Source organism: Spermophilus citellus, assembly GCF_964194105.1.
Source record: "Spermophilus citellus genome assembly, chromosome: 3".
NCBI classification, from domain to species: Eukaryota; Metazoa; Chordata; class Mammalia; order Rodentia; family Sciuridae; genus Spermophilus; species Spermophilus citellus.
The window spans coordinates 73,568,913-73,586,582 of record NC_138184.1 but is presented as its reverse complement, the minus strand read 5'-3'; the positions used below and the strand labels follow the sequence as shown (position 1 = coordinate 73,586,582).

At 42.5% G+C, this 17,670-nt stretch overlaps 1 protein-coding gene across 3 annotated transcripts in view; it reads right to left on the bottom strand.

Moving 5' to 3' along the window:
- The window catches only part of UBE2L3 (ubiquitin conjugating enzyme E2 L3), a 64,094-nt gene that overhangs the window by 44,645 nt on the left and 1,779 nt on the right, over positions 1–17,670 (bottom strand). The gene's annotated exons all lie outside the window — the stretch shown is intronic.

Sequence of the window (17,670 nt, the reverse complement as noted above, 5' to 3'; positions counted from 1 at the left end):
TTCACCCAGAAAGCACAACCACTGCAATTAAATACTTCAGGACCCTAAGATGTGCTTAGAACTGTCTATTACTGCTTTTTGACTGTGTACCAGCCTAACATTTCCCATTGCTTCCTCAACACCTCATGTGAATATCCAGCAGGCTTCACAACCCAAGCCACCCCATATGCACACTCCCAGCCACCCATCACATTACCAACATTCCTTTATATTCACATAACTGGAGTGCCCCTCCTGCCACTGCCTCAACCCAGTCTCCTGCCCATTGGCAAGACAGCCTCCCCAACATCTCAGATATCTTCTCTTCTGCAACTCTGAGCATCACCCCACTGAGCTCTGCTTCCTGTACCAGGCTGCTTTCTCTCTGACCCAGCCCACACAACCTCTAGAATGAGGAAAGCCTCTCCCTGTGCACAGTCATGGCTCAGGATAGCTCAGAGGTCCAATATCTTCAAGCTCAAAAGATCCTCTGCACCCCACACTTAATTGCTCTGCAGCAATTTACAAGGCACACTGGGGCTATATAGGCATGAAAGAAACAATTCCTGAGGAAGGGGGAACCAAAGCCAATTACAGGTTCTTTAGTTGGGGTAAAGAGAATTCGGCCCAGAACGGGCCGGGGAGGAGAATGTATTAAAGGAATGCAAGGAATAGGTACTTTATGGCAAGCAACAGGCACAGTGTCTTCCCACAGGGTTGCTCACTACTTGTCAAACCCCTCTCCCATCCCTGGTGCCCACCATAATCACCTGAACCTGGACCCAGATCCAGAAATTCTAGTCCAGCAAGTGTAGATGGAACCTGAACATAAAGATTTTTAACAAGCAGCACAAGGAGGGCAGAGGCACTGCCATACTGAGGGACAGGTCCATTTGGAAGAACTAGCACTAAGAAGATCTACTCTACAATGAGGGATGAAGTGGTCTGGCTCCCCTATAGAGAAAGCATGAAGCCTGAGGGACCACTTCAACCTGCCAACTGTTGCCTGGTCCTTTTGCTAATGCCAGAGATTCATCAGAACACTCCACTGGAGATAATGAAGCCTGGGCAGATTCAAGAAGGGAAAAAAGTCTTGCACCAACACCAGCCCCATTCCCTTCCCAAATAGAATATCAGCTCGAGGAGGGCAGGTGGGAAGGCAAGAGACCAGAAAGCCCCAGCAGTGCCAGGATTTAGCTCTTGATGGGGCTCAAACATTTGCTTAACGACTAAGTTAGTGAATGGCTAAGAAGGCAGGCCTTCCTAGGGGAACAGGAAAAAAAGGACCTGGGGAATGATCCCAAAGGCACTCTACCACTGAGCCACATCCCAGTCCTTTATGTTTATTTTTTATTTGAGACAGGCTATCACTAAGTTGCTGAGGCTGGGCTGGAACTTGCAATCCTCCTGCCTCCAGGATTATAGTTGTGTGCCACTGTGCAAATCTTAATCAATAAACTTAATGGTTTCAGAACTCTACATACCAACATTGTGAATTACGGCTGAAAAACACAAGAAGGTAAATCTCACAAGAATTACAAAAATATCACAAGATGAACTCAATTGTAACAGGGCAGTGAAAAACTATCTTCCTCAAGAAAAAAAAAAGAGAAACCTGTGGGCATGGGTGCAGGGAGAGCACCTATAGGTACTTTGATATCAAGCAGATGCATAAACAAAGATAAAAGCAATTCTGAGCAAGCCACATGCCTGGGTCACAGAAGAAAGGGCAACACTAAAGAGGGCTGAGCTGGGAGGCTCAGGGAATTCAAAGCAGGGTTATCAGATAAACTCTCAACTTACCTTGCTGTCAAGTTAAGTCCTCCCAAGGAAGAGGCAAGCTCCATTGCATAACTCTAACCAATAAGGAAGAACTGATTAAAAGGCAGAAGTGAGAGAAACCAACAAACAAGTCCTGTCATCTTCTGGGAATGCTGAACAACCCATAGTAAAGAGTTTCTCAACAGGGTGTCACCAGCATCCTAACTCTGCACTTAAGCATCCTGAGCCTTGCCTGAGACAGATGCTAGGCACCGTGACACTGCCCCACCCAGATTTCCCAACGTCCTCTAGAGTCCCGGCTGAGAATCACTGGACCTAGCATTGGCTAAGATACTAAAAGTCCAGCATTGCACAAAATAGCAATGCAGGAAAAAAAAAAAATGTTCAGTCCACTAAATGCCAATCATGCCTCCTACACTGAGGAAAACAACTTAAAGAAGATGAATTCAACACTCATTTAGGGAAAAAATAGATTCCATCTGAAGGCATGAGACTCAAAAAGTCAATATGACACTCAAGATGACAAACCCTTAAACAATAACTGAGAAAGGTCCTGATAATGAACAATTGGGGAAGGAATTTAAAGAAACCACATAAAGTCAAAGAGGTTTAATTCAAAAGGTTATTACAGGGCTGGAGTTGTGGCTCAGTGGCAGAGCCTAGCACTGATGAAGCATGGATTCGATCCTCAGCACCACATAAAAATAAAGGCATTGTGTCCACCTACTATTAAAATAAGATAAAATAAAATAAAGGTTATTAAAATAGTGGAAGAAAGGAATTGACAAAGAAAAAATGTAGAGTGGCCCAGCTCTAAGAAAAACAAGAAGACCAAAGCCAAGATTGACAGGAGCTTACAAAAAATACTCCCACAAAGGTTCTTTTCAGTTCTTCTCAGAACCAGAAGCAGCCTGGGGTCAACTGCTCAGAACTGATGATACAATGCTGACAAACCAAGAGAGAGACCTGAAGGAAAGCAGAACCCTGCTAGTCCCTTCTCTTGGTAAAGAACAGCAGATTTCCCAGCCAGGACAAGTGGAAGAAGAGGAAGACAGTAATGCTTCCCAAAATATGATCCCTTTCCCAGCCAGAAATGCTGCCCAGTTTTTGTTTTTCTTTTGGGAAATGATGGGGACGGGGCTGGGGATGTGGCTCAAGCGGTAGCGCGCTCGCCTGGCATGCGTGCGGCCCGGGTTCGATCCTCAGCACCACATACCAACAAAGATGTTGTGTACGCCGAGAACTAAAAAATAAATATTAAAAATTCTCTCTCTCACTCTCTCTCCTCTCTCACTCTCTCTTTAAAAAAAAAAAAAAAAATGATGGGGACGGAGTCCAGGGATTAGTGCATGCAAGGTAAGCACTCTACCAACCAAGTCATATCTCCAGCCCTGTACAGTTCTTAAAAAGAGGAACAGCCCATTCCCTATACGCCAGCTCAGGGAGCTAGATGCCCATATGCCAACCATGTGGCAAAGTGTGGAGTGTGCAGAAAGGAAAGGGGTTACTACCTGAAAGCTGGCCCCTGAAACCCCTGCAGAAGTCCACTGCTTCAAGTACTGAGGCAGCTAGAAGAGTAAGAGATTGTCATGCAGTGCAGAATCGGCACTCATCACCCAACTCGGATCTACCTATCTGCATTTTGTCAAAGTAGCAAAAAATCTGTTTCTTCTATGGGGCCTAGAAAGTTGACTGTACAAAATCTCCTCACATAATCCCCATGGAAGTCCAAGTTTAAGAACCACACAGGGGCCAGTGATTACTAACTAGTTCATGGTCAAAGTCTTTTTTAAGAAATCAGAAAAACTTGGGGCTGGGGTTGTGTCTCAGCAGTAGAAAGCTCACCTACCATGTGCGAGGCACTGGGTTCAATCCTCAGCACCACATAAAAACAAATAAATAAAATAATTGTGTCCAACTACAACTATAAAAATATATCTTAAAAAAGAGATGGGGGCTGGCGTTGTAGCTCAGCAGCAGAGCGCTCACCTAGCACGTGTGAGGCCCTGGGTTCCATCCTCAGCACCACATAAAAATAAATAAATAAAATAAAGATATTGTGTCCAGCTAAAAAATAAAGATTTTTTTAAAAAGAGAGAGAGAGAGAGAGAGAGAGAGAGAGAGAGAGAATGATGGGGGCTGGGGCTCAGTGATAGAGCGCTCACCTAGCAAGTGCAAGGCCCTGGGTTCGATCCTCAGCACCACATAAAAATAAATAAATAAAGGTATTGTGTCCACCCACATCTAAAAAATAAATAAGCATTTAAAGAGAGAGAGAGAGAATATGAATATGATGGGTTTAAAAAAAAGAAATCAGAAAAACTGGGTGTGTTGGTATATTCCTGTAATCCCAGCTGAGACAGAAGGATTGCAAGTGGAAAGCAAGCCTAGGCAATTTAACAAGATCCTATCTCAAATGCAAATACATAATATTTTCCCATCTGTACAGCAGTAATACACTGTATTAAATTTTACAGTCTTACCTATGTTTGATTACAGAAACTAATAAAGTATTCTCTAAATAAATAAAGTAAATACACAAACCAGGCATGGTGGTATATGCCTATAAGCCCAGCAACTCAGGAGGCTAAGGCAAGTAGATCCCAAGTTCAAGACCAGCCTGGGCAACTTGGTGAGATCCTGTCTCAAAAAATAAGGAGAAGGGGCCGGGGATGTGGCTCAAGCGGTAGCGCGCTCGCCTGGCATGCGTGCGGCCCGGGTTCGATCCTCAGCACCACATACAAACAAAAATGTTGTGTCCGTCGATGATTAAAAAATAAATATTAAAATTCTCTCTCTCTCCCCCTCTCTCACTCTCTCTTTAAAAAAATAAATAAATAAATAAGGAGGAGCTGGGGCTGTAGCTCAGTGGCAGAGCACTTGCCTAATTGCCTAATACATGTGACGCACTGGGTTCGATTCCAAACAAGGAAATAAACTAACAGCATTCTGTCAATCTTCAACTACAAAAATTTTTTTTTTAATAATAATAATAAGGTCTAGGGAAACTGCTCAGTGGTAGATGCTCCTGGGTCTCATCCCCAGTACCTAAAAAAAATAGATAAGTAAATAAATAAATAGAGGTAGGGATATAATTCATAGTAATGAACCCCTGGGTTCAATCTCTAGTACTAGCATAAAAGATAACAAATCCAAAGTACTCGGGGGCTGGGGATGTGGCTCAAGCGGTAGCGCGCTCGCCTGGCATGCGTGCGGCCCGGGTTCGATCCTCAGCACCACATACCAACAAAGATGTTGTGTCCTCCGAGAACTAAAAAATTAAAAAAAAAAAAAAATCCAAAGTACTCAATGATTCTTCCCCCTCAAAATATATATCAGAGAAGCCAAGTGAGAGATGCTTCTGATGTTACACCAACACTAGGAATAGCACATTTCAATACCAGGGTTCTTGTTGAGTATAAACAAGCATATTCAATACTACTGTGTCACACTGTATTTGTTAAATGGAAAAAGAAGCAATATGTCCCTAGAGGAACTACAGAAAGTAAGCATTTTAGGCACCTTTAAGTCAGAGTGAGTGAAGCCCAGAAGACCCCAGAAGGGAATAGCTACATAGAAGAGGCTCTGCATGAAGGATACAGAAAACCTTGAGATAAGATCAAGTGTGGGAAACACATGAGGGAAGAAATCAACAGGTTAAGCAAGCAACCAGGAAATGAGTTAGAGAGTTTTCTAATGTCATGATTAGGTCCAGAGTAAGTTTTGGAGCCCCTGGGGGACTGTTCAACTTCCACATGCAGAGAGATGGGGTGGGGGAGGGCAAGAAGGACAGAGAGACTAGCTGGTATCAGGTCCCACCACATCAACTTCAAGAGTGGGCTGGGGGGGCCGGGGATGTGGCTCAAGCGGTAGCGCGCTCGCCTGGCATGCGTGCGGCCCGGGTTCGATCCTCAGCACCACATACCAACAAAGATGTTGTGTCCGCCAAGAACTAAAAAATAAATATTAAAAAATTCTCTCTCTCTCTCTCTCTCTCTCTCTCTCTCTCTCTCTCTCTCTCCTCTCTCACTCTCTCTTTAAAAAAAAAAAAAAAAAAAAGAGTGGGCTGGGCACCTGTGTCTTAGAAATGCTTCCCAGGTGACTGCAAGGTGTATTCCTGCTTAAGAATCAACATGCTGGGGCTGGGGATGTGGCTCGAGTGGTAGTGCGCTTGCCTGGCATGCATTCGGCCCGGGTTCGATCCTCAGCACCACATACAAACAAAGATGTTGTGTCCGCTGAAAACTAAAAAATAAATATTAAAAAATTCTCTCTCTCTCTCTCTCTCTAAAAAAAAAAAAAAAAAAGAATCAACATGCTGCCAGGTATAGTGGCACACACCTATAATCCCAGCGGCTTGGAAGGCTGAGGCAGAGGATCAAGAGTTCAAAGCCAACCTCAACAATTTAGCAAGGCCTTATGCAACTCAATGAGACCCTGTCTCAAAATAAAAAATAAAAACGGTTGGGTATGTGGCTCAATGGTTAAGCAACCCTGGGTTCAATCCCCTGTACCAAAAAAAAAAAAAAAAAAGAAAGAAAGAAAAGAAATGAGCAGAGCAGCTGGGCACGATGGCATATACCTATAATCCCAGCAACTCAGCAACTGTGAGGCACTAAGCAACTCAGTGAGACCCTGTCTCTTAAAAAAAAAATACAAAATAGGGCTGGGGCTCAGTGGTTGAGTGCCCCTGAGTTCAATCCCTGGTACTAAAAAAAGAGAAAGGAAAAAAGGTAGGTAGGGCCCTGGGCGGGCTGTGGATGTAGCTCAATGGTAGAATGCCCCCAGTTCAACTCCCATTGTGAGGAGGATGGAGAAAAAATGAGCCAAGCAGGTGCTTCTGTTTCCTGTGTAGGATCCTAGGACAGTTTAGCTTGCTCTGGGATACCACATATCAATATTTACAACGACAAAAACATGAACATGTACAGTAATTTCCCTAGTTCTCCATAGTTAATCAGTAAGTGTCTTTGTTGAATAAGGAATGTTTTTAGGCTCCTCTTGACTGGCCAAAACAAATCCTGGCAGATAAACCAGATGTCTGAGGAAAATTACACAAAGCTGCCTTAAATCTAAGCACAGTGTCACTATCAAATACCAGCTACACAACTGGTAGGAAATAATAATGTGAAATAGCAGATTTCTACTTCTGTGTGATTCAAAGCGACTAATTTTAGCAGAAATACAAGTTTTCCAGGCTTATTCAATGCAACCATGAGCAAAGACACTAAATCATGACTTTAACCTGATTCCATACATTGCAAATCTACAAATCTCATTTCAATTAATATTCAATAGGGCTGAGGATATAGCTCAGTGGTAGAATATTTGCCTAGTACAGGTCCTGGGTTCAATCCCCAGTACTGCAAAAAATAATAAATAGAATTAATATTCAATAAAGGGGACAGGACTCATGACAACACATGACCCCTTCCATAGGTTGGAATGTGCTAGCTAGCTATCTTATACTTAGTTTATTATCATAATTGATATACGGACCAATTATCAAAACTTTATGAAGGGGCTGGGGATGTGGCTCAAGCGGTAGCACGCTCGCCTGGCATGCGTGCGGCCCGGGTTCGATCCTCAGCACCACAAACAAAGATGTTGTGTCCGCCGAAAACTAAAAAATAAATATTAAAAAATTCTCTCTCTCTCTCTCAAAAAAAAAAAAAACTTTATGAAGTCATTTCATTATTCTTTTTGTAGATATCAGGACATGGGTTCAAAGTAACAATACAAATGAGTTGGGAAAAAAAAAAAATCAATATTTAAACTCAGGTCCCTATTACTCTATCAATGCCTCCAAACAGGTGAGTAACTCCTGGAGAGGTCATTTAAAGAGGATGTAACTAAAAAGAACCCTCTGTACAGGCTTACAGGAAGGTACTGCCTACAACATCCCAAGACAAGCATGACCAAGGCCCTAGCTGAACAGGCTCTGGTACCAGCTCCACACAGACAGTTTCTCACAAGTCTCACTCCTAGAATGTGTTTTTGTCTCCATTTGAACATGGGTGTGCCTGGCATTCTTGACCCACATTACACACTCCCAAATCCAGTATCCCCCAACCAGACTGAGAGCTCCTTAAGGACTGGCTTACCAGTCTCTTCAAGTCTGTCCAAAACAGAACCAGAGACATAAAGCGTGACACAGAATGAGTAAGCAGAAAAGAAACTGTATAAAACATGTCGTGGGGGTTGGGGGTGTAGAGCACTTGCCTAGCATGTTCAAACCCTTTATTTACAGATAACACAACCCCAGCATTAAAAACAAGGGTTGGGGCTGGGGTTGTGGCTCAGCGGTAGAGCACTCGCCTGGCACGTGCGGAACGATCCTCAGCACCACATAAAAAATAAATAAGTGAAATAAAGGCATTGTGTCCAACTACAACTAAAAAATAAATATTAAAAAAAAAAAAACAAGGGCTGGGGTTGAGGCTCAATGGTAGAGTGTTTGTCTAGCATGCGTGAGGCACTGGGTTCGATCCTCAGCACCACATAAAGATAAAATATAGTGTTCACCTAAAACTAAAAAATATATATTTAAAAAACAACAAGGGCTGGGGATGTGGCTCAAGCGGTAGCGCGCTCGCCTCGCATGCGTGCGGCCCGGGTTCGATCCTCAGCATCACATACCAACAAAGATGTTGTGTCCGCCGAAAACTAAAAAATAAATATTAAAAATTCTCTCTCTCACTCTCTCTCCTCTCTCACTCTCTCTTTAAAAAAAAAAAAAAAGAATTGAACAGCTCTGTTGAAAATAAATAAATAAATGAATGAATGAATGAATGAATGAATGAATGAATGAAAAACAAACACATGGGGCTGGGGATATGACTCAGTGGTAGAGTGCTTTCCCGGCATGCATGAGGCCCTGGGTTCAATCCCCAGCACCACAAAAAAAAAAAAAAAAAATGGTAACTCCTTCTGTAAATTTAGGTTGCTTTGCTAACTTTTCATACCAAGAGTTACAAAAGAGTTGTAAAACAGACACAAACCACCTCAGAAAAGGCTCAGAAGACATTCACCTTCTGAGTTACACCCTCTTGCCCACCCACGAGTCCCCTCTCAGAAAGAGAGGAGCCCCATCACAAACACTGGCTTTGACATTAGCATCTTCTTTGGTTGTAAGTGTGCTTTCTAGGCTAGGGGGTGTCAAAACAGAACTGTACCCCTTTGCTGAACCTCTGCTAAGAAGGTTGAGGCAAAATTTGACAAGATAATAATGGACAGAAAACTATAATCATTACAGACCCAGACTGTTAAAACAGAACAGGGCTGGGTTTAGAGGCACACACCTGTAACCTCAGCAATTTGGGAAGCTGAGGCAAGAGGAACACCAATTTCAATGCCAGACTTGGCAACTTGAGGAGACCCTGTCTCAAAAGAATATAAAGGGCTGGAGATATAGCTTTTTGGTAGACTGACCCTGAGTTCAATCCCCAGTACCAGGAAAAAGGGGGGGTGGGAACAGGGCTGGAGTTTGGTTCAGTGGTGGTGCACGTGAAACCCTGGTTCAATCTTAAGCACCTCAAAATAAACAAAACAAAAAGCCCTCAGAACAAACAAAACACAAAAACCACCTACTCTGAAATGAATCCTCCTACTATCTACCTTATCCCTCCCTAAAAACCAAAGCAATCATCTATACAACCAGAGCATGACATTGAGAGCCTGGACAGTTGGGCAGTGGACTTGGCTCTGCTGCTGGCCATAGTAACCTCATCTATAAACTGGGGCCATCAGTGTGTGCTGCTCTCCAAGTTCTGGAATTTTAAAGAGACTGTGGCAGGAGCCAGGAGGATAAACTGAACAGCCAACAGAAGCAACTTTCTTAACTTTCTGCTTCAAGGTTAAAAAAGAAGACAAAAGGCAACAATATTACTTCTGGGACTGCAACAACTCATTCAAGGGTTCATTCCCTCATTCACACCTTCCTCTTTTGCCTTCCACTGAAGCTGAGCACATCTTTGTACACAAGGAGGACTGTTACTGCACTGGACATATATTCATGTCAGGAAGGGAAAAAAACAGGGTGAGATTCTGAGATAACAGGAAGGCACATTTTGAGTTCAAAAGCATATCAATTTTGTAAAGGAAAAAAAAAAACTTTTTTAAATAAAGACCCTTTATTTACAGATAACATAAAATAAAACATTGGGCTAGGGATGTGGCTCAAGTGGTAGCGCACTCATCTGGCATGTACGAGGCACTGTTTTCGATCCTCAACACCACATAAAGATAAAATAAAGATATTGTTTTTTTTTGTTTGTTTGTTTGTTTGTTTGTTAGAGAGAGAGAATTTTTAATATTTATTTTTTAGTTTTTCGGCGGACACAACATCTTTGTATGTGGTGCTGAGGATCGAACCCCGGGCCGCATGCATGCCAGGCGAGCGCGCTACCGCTTGAGCTACATCCCCAGCCCCAAAATAAATAAAGATATTGTGTCCAAAGTAAAACACTGGACAAACTACTGTGTTTGTCCAATGACTAGGGAAGCTGAGGCAGGAGGACCCCAGCCTGAACTCTTCATGAGATCCTCAGCAACTTAAAGGGGACCCTGTCTCAAAATAAAAAATAAAAAGTGCTAGGAAGATGGGTGTGATGATACATACCTATAATCCCAGCAACTTGGGAGGTTTGCAAGTTGGGAGACAGCACGATTAAGTTCAAGGCCAGCCTTAGCAACTTGATGAGACGCTGTCTTAAAATTTATAAAATTTTTCATTCACAACAATAAAAAAAAAATTATAAAATTTTTAAATGGCTGGGGGCTTGGGATATAGCTCCATGGTAAAGCCTCCCTGGGTTAAATCCCCAGTATCAAAACAAAGGCAGGTAGAGCTGGGGATATAAGCCAATGGTAAAATGGTAAAGCACCCCAGGTTTAATCCCTAATAAAGAAAGAAAGAGGATTGAGGGAAGGGAAGAAAATTTGTACATGCTGGCTCACTTTTTGGTGGGGGGGTGAGAAGTACTGAGAATTGAATCCAGAGACACTACATCCCCAGCCTTCATTTTTAATTTTGAGATAGGGCCTCACTAAGTTGCTAAGGTTGACCTCAAACTTGGGATCCTCTTACTCAGCCTCCCAAGTCACTGGGATCACAGTAACTCTTTCACCAATCCTACAGGATAGGTACTTCCAGAGATAGAAGAGCACCTTGGCTAAGAGAACGGGCTCTGCCAGAGTAGTGAGGTCATATTCAGGCAGGCTCATGCCCACCTGGCCTCTACCTACCTTTTCAGCACCGTCTCTTACTAATCCTCCAAATTCTCCATTTCTGCCAGGCAAATTTCACTATTTTAGAACATGACTTGCTCACTCCCAATAATAACATCTACAAATATCTTAGTATACGTCAAACAATCTTCTCAGCACTTGATATATGTTAACTCATTTAACTTTCACACATAGATGAAATACCTAAGACACAGGGAGGTCAAGTAACTTGCTTAGGATCAATCAGATAAGATGCAGCAGGCCCAGGATTCAAACTCCAGAACCTGAGTTCTTAATCACTATGCAACAGTCTTCCTTTCAAAACCTTTGCCCTGAGTGAAGGTCCCTATTCTACACGTTTTTTACTGAGGAGAATTAGGTTTATCTACATTCCAGGCTAGCTAGATGAGAATCACACAGGCAAAACAAATGAGAAGGACCACTCTCCTGAAGGGTACAAATGAAACCTAAAGGCTACAGAACCTAAACCTTCCATAATGTCCCTTCCAGAGAACTTGGTCCTGCCAAGACTGACCTCATAAGCAGAAGACTCCTAGTTCTGGAGGAAGCCAGCTATGATGCACATGACAACCTAGGGCAAAACCAGGCCAGTTCCCTGGTGCTTCTGAAAATCACCTCAAGGGCAAGCCTAACTAAAACTCAATGAGGGAACAGCACAAGGTCAGAAGCAGGCTGCCTGTCTGGGGGACTTGGTAAACACAGTTTCTGGGACTCCTCAGGGCATCTCTGGGCCACTGTCCACATTGTCCATGTCCTCCTACCTCAGCTTCCAGAGCCACTGGGACTACAGGCTTACATCACCATACCCAGCAAAACCCTACTCATTCTTGAAGGGCCAGGCCGTGTTCTACCACCTTCTCAGTATCAGGAGGGTCTCTTTCTCTCCCCTGTAGTCTACCATTCAATTGGCACACACACAGCACACACCCCAGTCAGATCAGAATTTCTTGGTTCCAGGTATGTGCTGTTTTTCTTCCTCACTGACCATTCAAGGGCTTGGTCCAGAGAAGATGCCCCTTAAATGGAATCTCAAAGGACAAGAAGTCACCCTGGCACAGAATGCAATGGTGCATGCCTAAAATCCCTCCCAGCTTCTTGGGGAGAGGATCACAAGTTTGAGCCCGGCCTCAAAACAAAAAGACTTAGTGATGTAGCTCAGTGATAGAGTGCCCCTGGATTCAATCAAAAGACCCGGATGGGCTGGGGATATAGCTCAATGTCAGAGTGCTTGCCTAAAGCCCTTGGGTCGAATACCCAGCACCACCACCACCCCCCAAAAAAAATTTCAGAATAAACAAAGCATGCCATGTTTAAGGGATTTCACAGGCAAGTGGGAAAGAGACAAATTGAAGAGATCAGACCTTGAAGGAACATGCTAAGGATGTGGACACGTAGACTTGTTAGTCCTGAGTCCCAGTCTTACTCCTGCTGTGCTGCATTCAGTCCCAATCTCTGAGCACAAAGCCTGGGTATATGCATTCCTCTCTAGCTCCACAAAGAATACACTACTCTTGACTGACTGCTATGTAAGAATTCTGTGGGTCAGAGGATAGGTGGACTGGCAAGGAATCTGATACAGGTGGACCATGCAGATGGGAATGGCCTGAACTAAGCAGCAGCAATGAGAATAGTTGGAAGACGGGCAGAGTACAGACATGGATAGTATAGTTCAGAAGAATCTAATAGGTGACTAGAGATAAGAGGAAAGGGTTCAGACAGCTATACAGTTTTTTTTTTCCCTTAGGCTACTGAGTAGACAAGTAGACCACTAAACTTAGTAAAACAAGACAGGAGGAGAAGTAAGGGATCAGAAGGAGTCACAGAAAGAGCTCAGAATTTCATATGCCTTCAGGTCTATGTACCATTTCAAGGAAAAAAAAATTTTCGTGTACTACTTGGTAGGGACTGAACCCAGGGGCACTCTACCACGAGCTATATTCCCAGTACTTTTTGCTGGGGATTAAAGCCAGGGGCACTTTGTCACTGAGCTACATTCCCAGTCTTTTTTTTTTTTTTTTTTTTTTTTGAGACAGGGTCTTGCTAAAATGCTGAGGCTGCCCTCTAACTTTCAATCCTCCTGCCTCAGCCTCCTAAGTCATTGGAATTAAAGGTATGCACCATCAAACCCAGCTTCACCAAAAACTCTTGACATAGTTGGATACAAGAACCTAAGCTTGGGCCAGACACAGTAGTTCACACCTGTAATCCCAGAGACTAGGGGGGCTAAGGTAGGAGGACTCCAAGTTCAAGGCTAGCCCTCAGCAATTTAGTAAGGCCCTAAGAAACTTAGAGAGACCCTGTCCCAAAATACAATATTAAAATGGCAAGGGCTGGGGATGTGGCTCAAGCAGTAGCACGCTCGCTCGGCCCGGGTTCGATCCTCAGCACCACATACAAAGATGTTGTGTCCGCCAAACTAAAAATAAATATTAAAAAATTCTCTCTCTCTCTCTCTCTCTCTCTCTCTCTCTCTCTCTCTTAAAAAAAAAAATGGCAAATGGCTGGAGATGTGGCTCAGTGGTAAAGCGCTCCTGGGTACACTGGGGGGCGGGGGGAACTAGGCTCAAAAGGCATATCTGTCTCTCTAAATTTTAATTCCTAATTTACTGTTGTAGCAAAGAGAACTGTCTTGAACATTTACTGCGATAGTTCACAAAAGAAGAAGAATACTTTCAGGTGACCTCATCTAATAACATGAAATCAACAGCCTCTTAATTTACTTTGGGTCTGTTTATTCGGTTTTGTTTTTGCAATGCTGGAATCAAATCCAGGGCCTCACCTGGACTAGGCAAGCACTCTACCACTCCTCTACTTCCCCAGCCCCTCTTTCTTAATTTTGAGTTGAAACAAGGTTAGGAAAAGCCCACTATTCTGAGACAAGTGATTTTATTCTTTTATATGTCTTAAGGAAAAGTCCCAACTAAATGTTTCAATAGGTAACTATATGTTCTTTTTTTTTTTAAAGAGCGAGTGATAGAGGGGGAGAGAGAGAGAGAGAGAGAGAGAGAGAGAGAGAGAGAGAGAGAATTTTTTAATATTTATTTTTTAGTTCTCGGCGGACACAACATCTTTGTTGGTATGTGGTGCTGAGGGTCGAACCCGGGCCGCACGCATGCCAGACGAGCGCGCTACCGCTTGAGCCACATCCCCAGCCCAACTATATGTTCTTTCCCAGTACCTGTACCAATCTTCTTTCCATAGAAAAACATTTACAAAGAATATCATTAAGGAAAGTTGAATTAGTCCCAACTTACAAGCAAAGCATGACTTTAGGATAAAAATTACAAATGCTTTTCTCAATTCCCAAAACCCTAAAATCCACTTCTAAAACAGACTCAGGCCATTTATACTGGTATAACTTTATGGGTAAAACTTCTCTTTTTTTTTTTTTCAACAGGCCTCACTATGTTGTTGGTCCAGCTGGCTCAGCTTCCTGAGTAAATGGGATCACAGGTGCACACCACCATGCCTGGCTCTCCCCTTACCTCCTAACAAAACTACTAGACACAGTCATTTCTCTATAGTCTTCATTACCCAACTTGGAAGAATACAAACTGTACTCAAGAGCAAACTTGTTCATTGCTTAATAAAATTAATTGCAAGGAATGAATTGCTATTTAGTGACTCCTCCCACTCACTCACATGTGCTCATGTACACCAATATGGAAATCTGAGTGAATATTATTAAATAGCATTAAAAGGATGTTTCAACTCTCAATTCCTTATCTTAACAATTATGCCATTAAAAACTAATAAAATAGGGCTGGGGTTGTGGCTCAGTAATACAGCACTCACCTAGAGTGGGTGAGGCCCTGGATCCGATCCTCAGCATCACATAAAAATAAATGATAAAGGTATTGTATCCACCTACAACTAAAACATATTAAAAAAATAATAATAATATTCCCTCCCTTACTCTAAATTCACAAATTTCCCCTCTGAGAAAAGCCCTTCTTGGGGAAGTTACTCAATGAGAGGACTCCTAAAGGAAATGCGTGCTGTATGAGACTGCAAACAAATAAATGATCAAACAGCAATCAATTTTTCTAAGCCATGCATAGAGGTTTAATTTTTGGCTTTGTAGCTATTTCCCTGTCCTGAGTGAAGCAACAGTTACAATCTGGGTGTTGCCATCAATGTTGAATTAGCTGTGTGCAAATTAAAATGTACTTAATGTTTTATTAACATTGTAATCCCTTAAAAGAGTCCTGGGGGAAAAAAAAAGTTCATCTTTTTGGTTATTGTTTTTGAAACTAAAGACTATTTATCGTACTCACTTTGCCTAAAATAACTTCTCATGCTGGGGAAATAGTCAGTTGGTAGAGTGCTTGCCTCGAATGCACAAGATCCTGGGTTCAATCTCAAGGGCGGGGGCCCTAAAATAACTTCTCACTCTAATATATGCAAACCACTTGATTTTTATTATTTATTTATGCTTATTTGCAGTACTAGGGATTGAACCCAGGGGGACTCTACCACCGAGCTACATCCCCAGCCGTTTTAATTTTTTTTTTAAGAGAGAGAGTGAGTTTTTTTAATATTTATTTTTTAGTTTTTCGGTGGACACATCTTTATTTGTATGTGGTACTGAGGATCGAACCCAGGCCGCACGCATGCCAGGCGAGCACGCTACCGTTTGAGCCACATCCCCAGCCCCCCTTTTAATTTTTTGACACAATTTTTTGAGACAAGATCTTGTAAAATCCTGGTTTCAGTTGTTTATTTGGATCTTAAAATTCTGGGCTCAAGCAATCCTCCTGCATCAGACACTGGACCTTACACCAACCCTGGTTAATGTGACCATCTAAAATGTATTTGCTTGCTCTGCATAAGGTACTCACTAAATTCCAATTTTTCACCATCCAAAATTCCCTTTATTATTTCCACCTCAACTACTGAAAAACTGCTGACCAACATGCATCAATAAGTATTCTTTCCTTTTTTATGTTTTTAAACTAAACAGGCTTAAATACTGGCTCTCAGAAATAATGATAAGCAGCATATAGCCAGAAATCTCCTATTGAATTTTAAAAATGGACATACTCCTTCCTATGTAGCCCTGAAGTAGGAAATGAAAACACTATGACAAGAGACAAGCAATTTGAGAATGGGAGCCAAGGAAATATAGTGCCTCATCTCTCCACCATTATACTATTCTATTTTAGGTAACTCTCCTAATCTATCCAAACCTCATAATTGTCTCACTTTATGTATGAAAAACAAAAATGACAATACACTAACATTTAGTGTTGGGGCTGGGGATGTGGCTCAAGCGGTAGCGTGCTCGCCTGGCATGCTTGCGGCCCGGGTTCGATCCTCAGCACCACATACAACAAAGATGTTGTGTCCGCCGAGAACTAAAAAATAAATATTAAAAAATTCCCTCCCTCCCTCTCTCTCTCTCTTTAAAAAAAAAAAAAAAAAACATTTAGTGTTGAAAACACAAAAAAGAGCAGGATATGGTGGTACATTCCTATAATCCCAGCTACTGAGACAGGAGGATCAAAAATCTGAGACCAGCTTGGGCAACTTAGCAAGACGCTGTCTAAAAATTTTTAAAAAGGAATGGGGCCTGACATGGTGGCACACACCTGTAATCTTAGCAGTTCAGGAGACTTGAGGCAGAAGGACAGCAAGTTTAAAGCTGGCCTCAGCAATTTAGTAAGACCCACAGCAACTTTGTGAGACCCTGTCTCAAAACAAAAAAATAAAAATGGCTGGGGAGGGGCTGGGGATGTGGCTCCTCTGGATCGTCTGGTAGCGGCCAGGGTTCCATCCTCAGCACCACATACAAACAAATACAAACAAAGATGTTGTGTCCACTGAAAACTAAAAAATAAATATTAAAAAAAAATGGCTGGGAATGTAGCTCAGTAGTTAAGCTCCTTTGAGTCCAATCCCCAGTACCAAAAAAATAAAAATAAAAGAATGGGGATGTAGCTCAGTGGTAGACTGCTTGCCTAGCATGCACAAGGTCCTGGGTTCAATATCTAGTACCCACTCAACCCCTGCTCTGAACCCCCCCAACACACACACACACACACACACACACACACACACACGCTCGAAAAGATTTGTGGAACTAATCTTCTCTCAGACCTCTGATAGCCCCTGATAAACTGAATCACCTGACACAGATCAAGAGGATACTGGGATGAATTGGGTATCCCTGCCCTTCAGAAATTCAGACCCAGTGCAGGAAAGACAATCTCAGATTATGACAATACTCAAACAGAAACATAAAATAAGTTCAGTGCTCACACAGAGGAGGAAACAATTCATTCTGATGAGGGATAGGGGCTCACAAGTAGCTGGCATTGGAGTTGAACCTAGAACCTCCCTGGAAAGAAGAAGTGAGAAAGTAGCCCTTCTTAAGCACAGCAAATACTATGTGTAAAGGGAGACAACATAACAAACTTTAAAATCAAACAGAACAGCTCACTCTCACCCTTGCTAAGCAGCCTAGGCAAGCCAAGGAATCTTTCTCCATTCCCTTTTCTCATCTACAAAATGGGGAAAATGTCTACTTCTCAGGGATGATTAAATATGATCATGAATATTAAGTACAGAGTAAAAGCTGGAAAAATGGAAGCTGTAGCTATCAGGTGCAGGAGTAGTGGAAAACCAAAGGATGAGAAGTGAAGTTAAACAAATTGCTTA